Here is a 10,023-nt window from a genome sequence, read left to right as displayed (position 1 = left end):
GTGTCAGGTCTCAGAAGAAGGCAGTGAAGGAGTGCTGCCTCACAGACAAATGACCTTCTGCATCTCCCAACATTTTAGATTCTGCTTTTTTCCTTGTGTAGTGACTGTGTGCGTGTATGTGTGTGAGAGAGGGACAGAGACACATAGAGACAGAGTAGCAAAGAAGCAGAGTGAGGAGTGAGGAGAATCAGAAACAGAGATGAAAAGGAGGAAGGAAATAAAAACAGAAATGAGAGAGAAAAATACGAAGGAAGGAAAGGAGATAGGTGGTCATGAAGGAAAAAAGAGAAAGAGAATAAATAAATACAGGAAATAAAAGCTAAAAAGCAGAAGGAAGAAAGGGAGAAATGGAGGGTCAGAGGGAGGGAGAAAGTCCAGAGGCGTGACAGATTCAGAGGCAAGCTTTCCCTTGAGTTGGCACACCAGGCTGCCAGAATCCCAAGAGTTCTCCCAGGTGTGCAGAATCACCTGACTTTATACTGATTAAAAGTGTAAATTGCAACACAAAAAGAAAAAAAAAAGTAATTGTCACGTTGTTTCTCTCCAGTGAGGTCACACTCCTTGGTTGTAGCTGAGCCTGCTGCTAGGCACACTCCTCTTGTTTAATAAAATTGTATTAACTTTATCCCTGCCCTTGATTTGTGGCTTTCTCACGTTGTGAGGAATAAATAATAAATGATTGTAAAGTACTTGTACATATGAAATGCCACATAAATGCTTAATAATAATCAGCTTGGGCCAGGAAGCCAGGGGGGTTGAATAGAAATCATTGCACAAGGCCATTCTTGTTTATGTGGCTAAAATCATCCTGTGTGCTGTCTCCACTTCAAATCATCCAGCAGATTTAATTTTCACCCATTCAAGAATCTACCTCTCTGCAAACTAAACAACCTTTGTTCCTCCATCCTTACGGTAATGTCATTTATAATGGTGGAATATAACTGCAGCAATTCATCTTTGCCTTTTCATTTCAGCTGTGTTTTTGCAGCACTCCTTCCCTTCTTGTTAGCCCTTCCAAATCCCCACATACATGATTTTGGGTCATCATTTCTTACCCCATAGGGGATGCCTGCCTTATTTTGATTAGCTTTGGAAACATATCTGTCTCCTGGTCTTGGATTTTATTATGTTTGTGTTTTGGAAAACCAAGATAGCTAAGTTGGTCCTTCCTTGATGGTCTTCATCTATGCATTCATTTAATCATTTATTCATTCAACACTTATTGTTGGAGTCCTGTGCTGGGCACTAGGAATATAATGGAAATCAAGATGGAAAGAGTTTGCATTCCATAAAGAAAACACACAGGGTATTTCTAGCATAGTTTAGAAAATGCTACAACTAGAGAAGTGCAGAGAGTTAAGGAAAGGTAGCATGTAAGTGGCATGAAGTAGGAAATTCTGCTAGGGCCGGAGCTTATTTGTTTGTTTTATCTTAAAATATCTTTATAATCATTTTTATGTACTATTTAACCTAGCTGAAACTCATCTGGTTTGATCTGTGGTTGTGGATAGAAGGGAGTTGTTCAGACCTAGGGAAAGGGCCCAGGACTGGCCTCTCCCTGTCATTTGGAGAGAGGAAGGAGGGCACTCTCCATATCCTCTGTTGCAGTTTCTGGTGGGTGGAACCCAGACTTTGAAGGTTGGCAAGGGTTAGCCCTTTCTGTCTATAAGATTGTTGATGTTAGACCTAGAGTTTATAACTTCAAAAAAGAAGATATTGTCTAGACTTTTATTAGTACATGTAATGACAAAAGTAGTACATGCTTATTGTAGAAAAAAAGTTGAAAATAAAGCTGAGCAAAACTAAATTAACCACAATTGCATCACCCATTAGGGACCATATTTATCATTTAATACATGTCCCTTCAGATTCTTTTCTATGCTTATATATAAATGTGCCTTAAGGGACATATTCCCCAATCCCATATTACTTTTCTTATCAATGGGATACTATACTATACTCTGCACACATACATACTGGTTTATTACCTTTTTAAAGACAAAATATAAAAATATAGTTTCATGTCAAAATGATTTTATCATGATTCTAATGACTGTTTCATAGTCTATTACACATATGGATTATTTAAAATTTTTAGATCCATGTATGTTACTGAACTGAGCCTCCTAAAACTGGCACTACTGAGTAGAAGTATGCCTGCATTAGAGTTTTTGTTACATTGTCAAGTTGCCCTCCAGAGAAGTTGGACCGGTTTCTACTCTGATCTCCAGTATATCAGACCCTTTCCCACATCCCTTACTCTCCTTCTTAGCCCCACATACACCCTTTTGCCAAGTGGAGTACTCTCAAGGAAGGTATGTTTGAAGCTCAACAATTTTAATTTTTCTTCTACTCTTCCATTCATTCCCTTGTGGTATGAGAATTAGTGGGCCTTGGGTTTTCAAACAGGTGGAGGAGGCTGTAGGGTGTATAATTGTTTTTGGTGAAACCATCAACGTCCATGTTTAGTTCTTCCTGCTCCACTTCCTCCAATTCAATTAGGCTGTTCTTACCAGAGGGAGAGTTTTCAAAGCATCAGATGAAGTACTACCTCATGATTAATAATTCATGACAAGAAATAAAGACTGGGAAAGGTAATCATGCCCTTCAAGCTGTTTTTCTCCACCACTCCCTTGTTCTCATTCGCATAAAATGCTGTGTCTCAATCATTAAAGCAAACATACAGTTTCATTGCCCTATAAACCAAAGATCCAAAGCAGGAATTCATAAGCTTTTTGAAGTCCCAAGCTCCTCTGAGAATCTTGTGAAAGCTACAGACTCTCTCTCTGAAGGAAAAAATGAACTCTGTGGCATGCAACACTGATACGGTGTTTCCAGTTCACACGGATCAGGCACCCCTGGAAAAGCATCCGAGGACTCCCTAGGTAAAAATCTCTGGTTAGACGAACAAACAGACGGAAAAAAAAAAAAAAAAAAAAAAAGACCAGCCCAAAAGGAATCAAAAGTGGATGGACAAGAAGTTTAATGTGCCTTGCCTGTACTATCTGTGCCCAAATTTGCAATGAAACAAAGAAATTCTCCAAGTGTTATTTACTTAGTTATTTAGGTAGTTTGCAAGGGGACCAGTGAGGTAGGTGAGTATTAGAAGAGTGGATTTTGGCAAAGCGTATATTACAGGAGAAATCAAATAGGGGTGATTGTGGGGGCATGGCTGATATTGAAATCTATTTGCAAGCCTACTTTCAAGGCTGCATTTTTTCCTTGCCAAGTGCTATCAGCCATAAAATGTCCAAGGCAGTGGGCCACACCCACAGCTTCACGCTCTGCTACTTGGCATTCCTCTAAGTTCTTCCTCAATTGTCATATCTCCACAGGCCATAACAAGGGACAACAGTCAGCAGCAATTCAATTTCGACCTCCATCTGCTGGCAATAAGAACATAAGGGAGAAATTAATGTACACTCACACACTTGTCATTATAGTAGCCCAAATTTGCTTTTATAGTGTGACTTTCTTCCAAGGAAATAAAAAAAAAATAGTTTTCATTCAAATTCCCAAACAACAACTAACCTGATAGAGGACTAAAATAATCATCTCTATTTTTTGAAGGCACGAAGATGCTAAAAATTTGTCCAGGGCCACATAGCACTTTCATGGAAAAGTATGGATATCAGAAAAGCTCTCTGAAAACCACTTTGACATGTCTTAAAAGTTTGACATCCAATATCCAAGCCAGAAAGCAGGTTATATTAACATTTAATCAGATTGTATAAACATACAGCAAAATATTTGTGTTCTACTACCTAACACAGTATTACTTCACTTATTTTTCTCCTTTTATTCTCATTACCAAAACCCAAGACCCATGATTTGACATTCACCGGCTCTGTGATCTTGAGCATGTTACTTAATCTCCTTGTGCCTTTACATTTTCCTCTGTGAAATGGAAATAATAATAGAAGCCAACTCAGATTTGTTAAAAGGGTTAAATGAAAAATTCTTAGAAGGTTCCCTTAGAAGATTTCCTAGCATATACAGGGTATCCTGTAAAATCTGGAAACATAGATATAATCTTCTTATACATTTGACGGGTTGATGAAAGATGAACATATTGAGCTTATACTCATAAGCAAATGAAAGGGCTGATCACAATGATTGCAGAGCCCTTCTTTGCATTTCATCTTGGAAGAACTACCATTTCCCACAGTACAATTAGAAAACTAGTTAAAAAATTCAAGAACATAGTGTGTTCAACAAACTCTTCTGTGAACAGTTATTTATTTCCAACAAGATAGAGGAAACAGTCATTACCAACCGAGGTCATAACCAACCAAAGAGATCATCTTGCCAAACATCCAAGGAATTGGAGGTGCCTTGCAGAACTGTCCCAGTGATTCCTAAAACACATGCCTTTCAACCATACAAGATGCAAGTTCTACAAAGCTTATTTGAGGATGATCCTATCCAGCATGATGAGAGGCAAGGCACTGAATGTATCAGGTAAGGCTTCTGCACAAATCATGTATTGTAATGTAATACTAATAACCATTTTAGTGCATATTTGCTAATGCTTCCAGGCTTTGGGCCATCTACAGTAACTGTGTATTAAATATTTGCTATTACTATTAGCATTATTATTATTTAAGGACAAACTTAAGAAAAAGATGTCACACGATCCACTTTTTTCATTTTTGAAATAGTCACATTTTCACAATAGTAAGTAAGGGTAGAAAAATCACTAGTTAGTAATAATGATTTAGCCCTTTTAACTTGTGGTCCCCTACTGACCTCTTTCTTCATTAACTAATCAATATGCTCCCAATCCTTGAAGGAAACACAACAGTGAAATAAGTTTGCACATGTTTCCTAGCTCTTCTCTATAGAAGAAGTTAAGAACCAAATTGAAATTTGAAATCTCACTACATATTTGTTTCCCTCCTTCCTACTGTCAATGCCTACCTCATAAAGAGATAGTAGTACAAGGTTGACTTTGATTCATGAAAATATTATATACTTATACAAATAAGAGCAGTATCTTCCAAAACACAAAATAATAACCGCAATTTAATTTTGATCATTTGTGTTAGGCTCTCTCAAGAAGATTTAATGACAGATTACTGATGAGCAGTTCCATAAAAGCAATTATGAGCCGATAACTTACAAAGAATTTTGAAAAACCTGTCTTTGCTTATGCTCATCCCTAATCAAGATATACAGAACTTCCAAACATAAGATATATGTAATTTAAATTAAATGTATCATGCTGTCATGTCAAATGAACTAGCTTCACCAGATACCTCAGCTTGATCTTAATTCTCTAGCTCACGGTGCTCAGTGTGATGCAGTCTGGCTAAAGAGGGAAATTAAGAAAGGTCTATTGTTAGTATGCTGATGCTCCTTAATGTCAACAGGTGTGATCAAGTGTAAAAAGGCAAGTATCATAAGAGCATCAACACAGAGCCTTCCTACATGATGCTTCAAAGGGAGGCCAAGATTGAAAAAGCTGAAATCTTCCATTAGACTGCTATTTGGCAAATATATCCGAATTTCTCTCTGCTACCTGGCAGAAGCTGAAGATTGAGGGATAAAGAGAGGCTAAATATGTGTAACCACTGAAACCTTGTACTTTCTATGAATATGGCCTTTGGAGGAATCAAAGGGCATAGAAATTAAAGAATGGCCAAAATGCAGGCATAAAGATCAAAAACCTTCTCAGTAAATTAGTAACTGGTTGAATTACACTAAAGGATGTTATAAATAAATCCACTCAATCAGGAGAGATGGAGAGAGTGTTGTAGTAACTTTCTACGGGTATTATTCTCATCTCTAAACTGTTTACAATTATATTAACAACTTTGTTAAAAAATATGAGATAGAATTATTAAATTTCAGGATAGCACAAAACAGAGAGAGAAAGATAGTATTTTTGAGGACAAAAGGTATAATATGGAGAAAGAATGGACTGAAAGTTTAGGACTTACTTAGAAGAGTAGAAAGACTTCAGGTATTAGATTTCCAGCTGAATGGGAAGGAACACCCAAATTAATATAATTTAAGAGAGTTAAATACAGGAATTGTTTATAAAAGTGTGGGTAGGGTTTAAGGAAACCACAAAAGATTGTTTGTTTGTTTGATTTCCAACTTTTATTTTAGGTTCAAGGAGGTATATGTGCAGTTTTGTTAGATGGGCAAATTGTGTGTTGTGGGAATTTGATGTACAGATTATTTCATCAGCCAGTTAATGAGCATAGTACTTGATAAGTCTTTTTTTTTTAATCCTCACCCTCCACCCACTAGGAGGTAGGCTCCAGTATCTATTATTTCCTTCTTTTTGTCTATGTGTACTCAATGTTTAGTTCCCACATATAAGTGAGAACTTGCAGTATTTTCCTGCACTAATTTGCTCAGGATAATGGCCTCCAGCTCCATCCATGTTGCTGCAAAGGACAGGATTTCATTCTTTTTTATGGTTACATAGTATTCCATGGTGTATATGAACTACATTTCCTTATTCAGTCCACTGTTGATATGCATTTACGTTGATTCCATGTCTTTGCTATTGTGAATAGCGCTGCAGTGAACATACGCATGCATCATGTATCTTTGTGGAATAATTTATATTTCTTGGGGAATATGCCCAGTAATGGGATTGCTGGGTCAAACGGTAGTTCTAAGATATTTGAGAAATCTCCAAATTGCTTTTAAAAGTGGCTGAACTAATTACATTCCCACCAGTGGTGTATGGGTGTTCCCTTTTCTCCACAACCTCACCAGCATCTGCAGATTTTTTACTTTATAATAATACCCATTCTGACAGGTGTGAAATGAGATCTCATTGTGGTTTTGGTTTGCATTTCTCTAATGATTAGTGATGTTGAGCATTTTTTTATATGCGTATTGGCTGTACATACGTCTTCTTTTGAGAAGTGTCTGTTCATATCCTTTGCCGAATTTTAATGGAGTTGTTTGTTTTATGCTTATTAGTTTTGTTTAAGTTCCTTATAGATTCTGGATATTAGACCTTTTTTGGATGGATAGTTTGCAGATATTTTCTCCCTTTCTGCCAGTTGTCTATTTACTCTGTTGATATTTTCTTTTGCTGCGCAGAAGCTCTTTGGTTTAATAAGATCCCTGTATTAGGCCATTCTTGCATTGTTATAAAGAAATACCTGAGACTGGGTAATTTATAAGAAAAGAAGTTTAATTGGCTCATGGTTCTGCAGGCTGTACAGGAAGCAGTGTACCAGCATCTGCTTCTAGGGAGGCCTCAAAAAGCTTTTATTCATGGCAGAAGATAAAGCAGGAGCAGGCACTTCACATGGTGAAAGCAGGAGTGAGAGAGAGAGAGAGGGTGGGGAAGGAGAGTTATCACCAAGGGAATAGCCAAAGCCATTCATGAGGTATTGCTCCATGATCCAAACACCTCTCAACCAGGGCTCATCTCCAACAATGGGGATTATACTTCAACAAGAGATTTGGGCAGGGACAAATAACCAAACTATATCATTCTGCTCCTGGCCCCTCCCAAATCTCATGTTCTCACATTTCAAAATACAATAATCCTTTCTTAATTGTCCCTGCAAACTCTGAACTCATCCCAGCATTAACTCAAAAGTCCCAAGTCCCAAATCCGAAGTTTTATCTGGAAATGAGTTCCTTCCACCTATGAGCCTGTAAAATCAAAACAAGTTATTTACTTTCAAGATACAATGGGGATATAGGCAGTGGGTAAACATTCCTGTTCCAAAAGGGAGAAATTGGACAAAAGAAAGGAGCTATAGACCCCATGAAGTCTGAAACCCAGCAGGGCAGCTATTAAATTTTAAGGCTCCAAAATTATCTCCCTTGACTGCATGTCCCACATCCAGGGCACACCAGTTCAAAGGCTGAGCTTCCAAGGCCTTGAACAGCTCCACCCTGGTGGCTTTGCAGGGTACAGCCCCTACAGCTGCTTTCACGAGTTGTTGAGTGCCTGCAGCTTTTTCAGGTGGCCCACGCAAGCTGCTAGAGGATCCACCATTCTGTGGTCTGGTGGATGGTGGCACCCTTCCCATAGCTCCACTAGGAAGTGCCCTGTGAGGGCTCCAACTTCACATTTCTACTTGGCACTGCCCTAGTAGAGGTTCTCTGTGGGGGCTCCACCCCTGTAGCAGGCTTCTGCCTGGGATTCATGCTTTTCCATACATCCTCTGAAATCTAAGCAAAGGATACCAAACCTTATTCACTCTTGCACAACTGTGCACCTGCAGGCTTGGAAGCCACAAAGGAAGCCACATGGAAGCCACAAAGGCTTATGGCAGCTTGAGCTCTCTGGAGTGGTAGCATGAATAGTATCTAGGGTCCTTTAAGTCAATGCTCAAAGTGGAGCAACCAGGATGCAGGAAGCAGTGTCCCAAGGCTACACAGGTCAGTGGGGCCCTGGACCTGGCTCAAGAAACCATTCTTCCCTCCTAGGCTGCTGGGCCTATGATGGGAGACCCTGCAGTGAAAGTCTCTAAAATGTGATCAAAGTCTTTTTCCCATTGTCTTTGCTATCAATACTTGGCTCTCTTTTAGTTATGCAGATTTCTCTAGCAAGTGGTTGCTCCATAGCCTGCTTGAATTCCTCATCCCAAAACGCTTTTTGTTTTTCTGCCACATGGCTAGGCTGCAAATTTTCCAAACTTTTACACTCTGCTTCCTTTTAAATATAAGTTCCAACTTTAAGCCATTTTTTTTGCACCCACATCTGAATGTAGGTTGTTAAAAGCAGGCACACCACCTCTTGAACACTTTGCTGCTTAGAAATTTCCTCCACCAGATGTGCTAAATCATTGCTCTCAAGTTTAAACTTCCATATATCTCTAGGTCATGGACACAACACAACTAAGTTCTTTGCTAAGGCATAACACATGTGCCCTTTCTACCAGTTCCCAGTAAGTTCCTCATTTCTACGCAGGTCCTCAGCAGTTTGGACTTCAATGTCCATATTACTATTAACGTTGTGGTCACAATCATTTAATCAGTCTCAGAAGTTTCAAACTTCCACTCATCTTCCTGTCTTCTTCTGAACCCTACAAACTCTCCCTACCTCTGCTTATTACCCAGTTCCAAAGCCATGTCAACATTTTCAAGTATCTTTAGAGCAATGTCCCACTCCTCTGTATTAATTTTCTGGATTAGGCTGTTCTTGCATTGCTATAAAGAAATACGGGAGACTGAGTAATTTATAAGAAAAGAGGCTTACTTGGCTCATAGTTCTGCAGGCTGTACAGGAAGCATTGCACCAGTATCTGCTTCTAGGGAGGCCTCGAGAAGCTTTTACTCATGGCAGAAGGCAAAGAGGGAGAAAACACTTCACATGGCAAAAGCAGGAGCAAGAGAGAAATAGAGGGTGGGGAAGGGGAGGTGCCACACACTTTTAAATGACCAGATTGCATGTAAACTCAGAGGGAGAGCTCACTTATCACCAAGGGGTGGCCCAAACCATTCATGGGGGGTCTGCCCCCATGATCCAAACACCTCCCACCAGGCCCCATCTCCAACACTGGGGATTACATTTCAACATGAGATTTGGGCGGGGGCAAATATCCAAACTTTATCAGTCTCACTTGTCAATTTTTGTTTTTGTTGCAATTTCTTTTGGAGTCTTATTCATGAAGTCATTTCCAGATTCCAGAATGGTTTTCCTAGGTTTTCTTCTAGGGTTTTTATAGTTTTAGGTTTTTACCTTTAAATCCTTAATCCACCTTCAGTTGATTTTTGTACATGGTAAATGGAAGGGATCCAGTTTGAATCTTCTGCATATGGCCAGCCAGTTATCCTGGCACCATTTATTCAACAGGGAAGCCTTTCCACATCGATTCTTATTGTGAACTTTGTCAAAGATCAGATGGTTGCAGATGTGTGGCTTTATTTTGGGCCCTCTATTCTGTTCCATTGGTCTATGTGTCTATTTTTGTACGAGTACCCTGCTGTTTTTGTTACTTTACACTTGTAGTATAGATTGAAGTTGGGTAGCGTGATACCTATGGCTTTGTTCTTTTGGCTTAGGACTGCTTTGACTATTCAGGATCTTTTTTG

The 10,023-nt window shown here is 39.1% G+C and overlaps 1 long non-coding RNA gene across 1 annotated transcript in view; it reads right to left on the bottom strand.

Moving 5' to 3' along the window:
* Nucleotides 1-3,300: 3,300 nt before the first annotated feature.
* LOC134810836 (uncharacterized) overlaps nucleotides 3,301-10,023 on the bottom strand; it is a 351,897-nt gene continuing 345,174 nt past the window's right edge. Inside the window, exon 3 of the long non-coding RNA XR_010159443.1 lies at nucleotides 3,301-3,383. This is a non-coding gene — a long non-coding RNA (uncharacterized LOC134810836). The remainder of the gene's footprint in view (nucleotides 3,384-10,023) is intronic.

The sequence above is a fragment of the Pan troglodytes genome, chromosome 1 (assembly GCF_028858775.2).
Source record: "Pan troglodytes isolate AG18354 chromosome 1, NHGRI_mPanTro3-v2.0_pri, whole genome shotgun sequence".
Lineage (NCBI taxonomy): Eukaryota > Metazoa > Chordata > Mammalia > Primates > Hominidae > Pan > Pan troglodytes.
The sequence above is the reverse complement of the archived record's forward strand: the minus strand, read 5'-3'. Positions and strand labels throughout refer to the sequence as shown.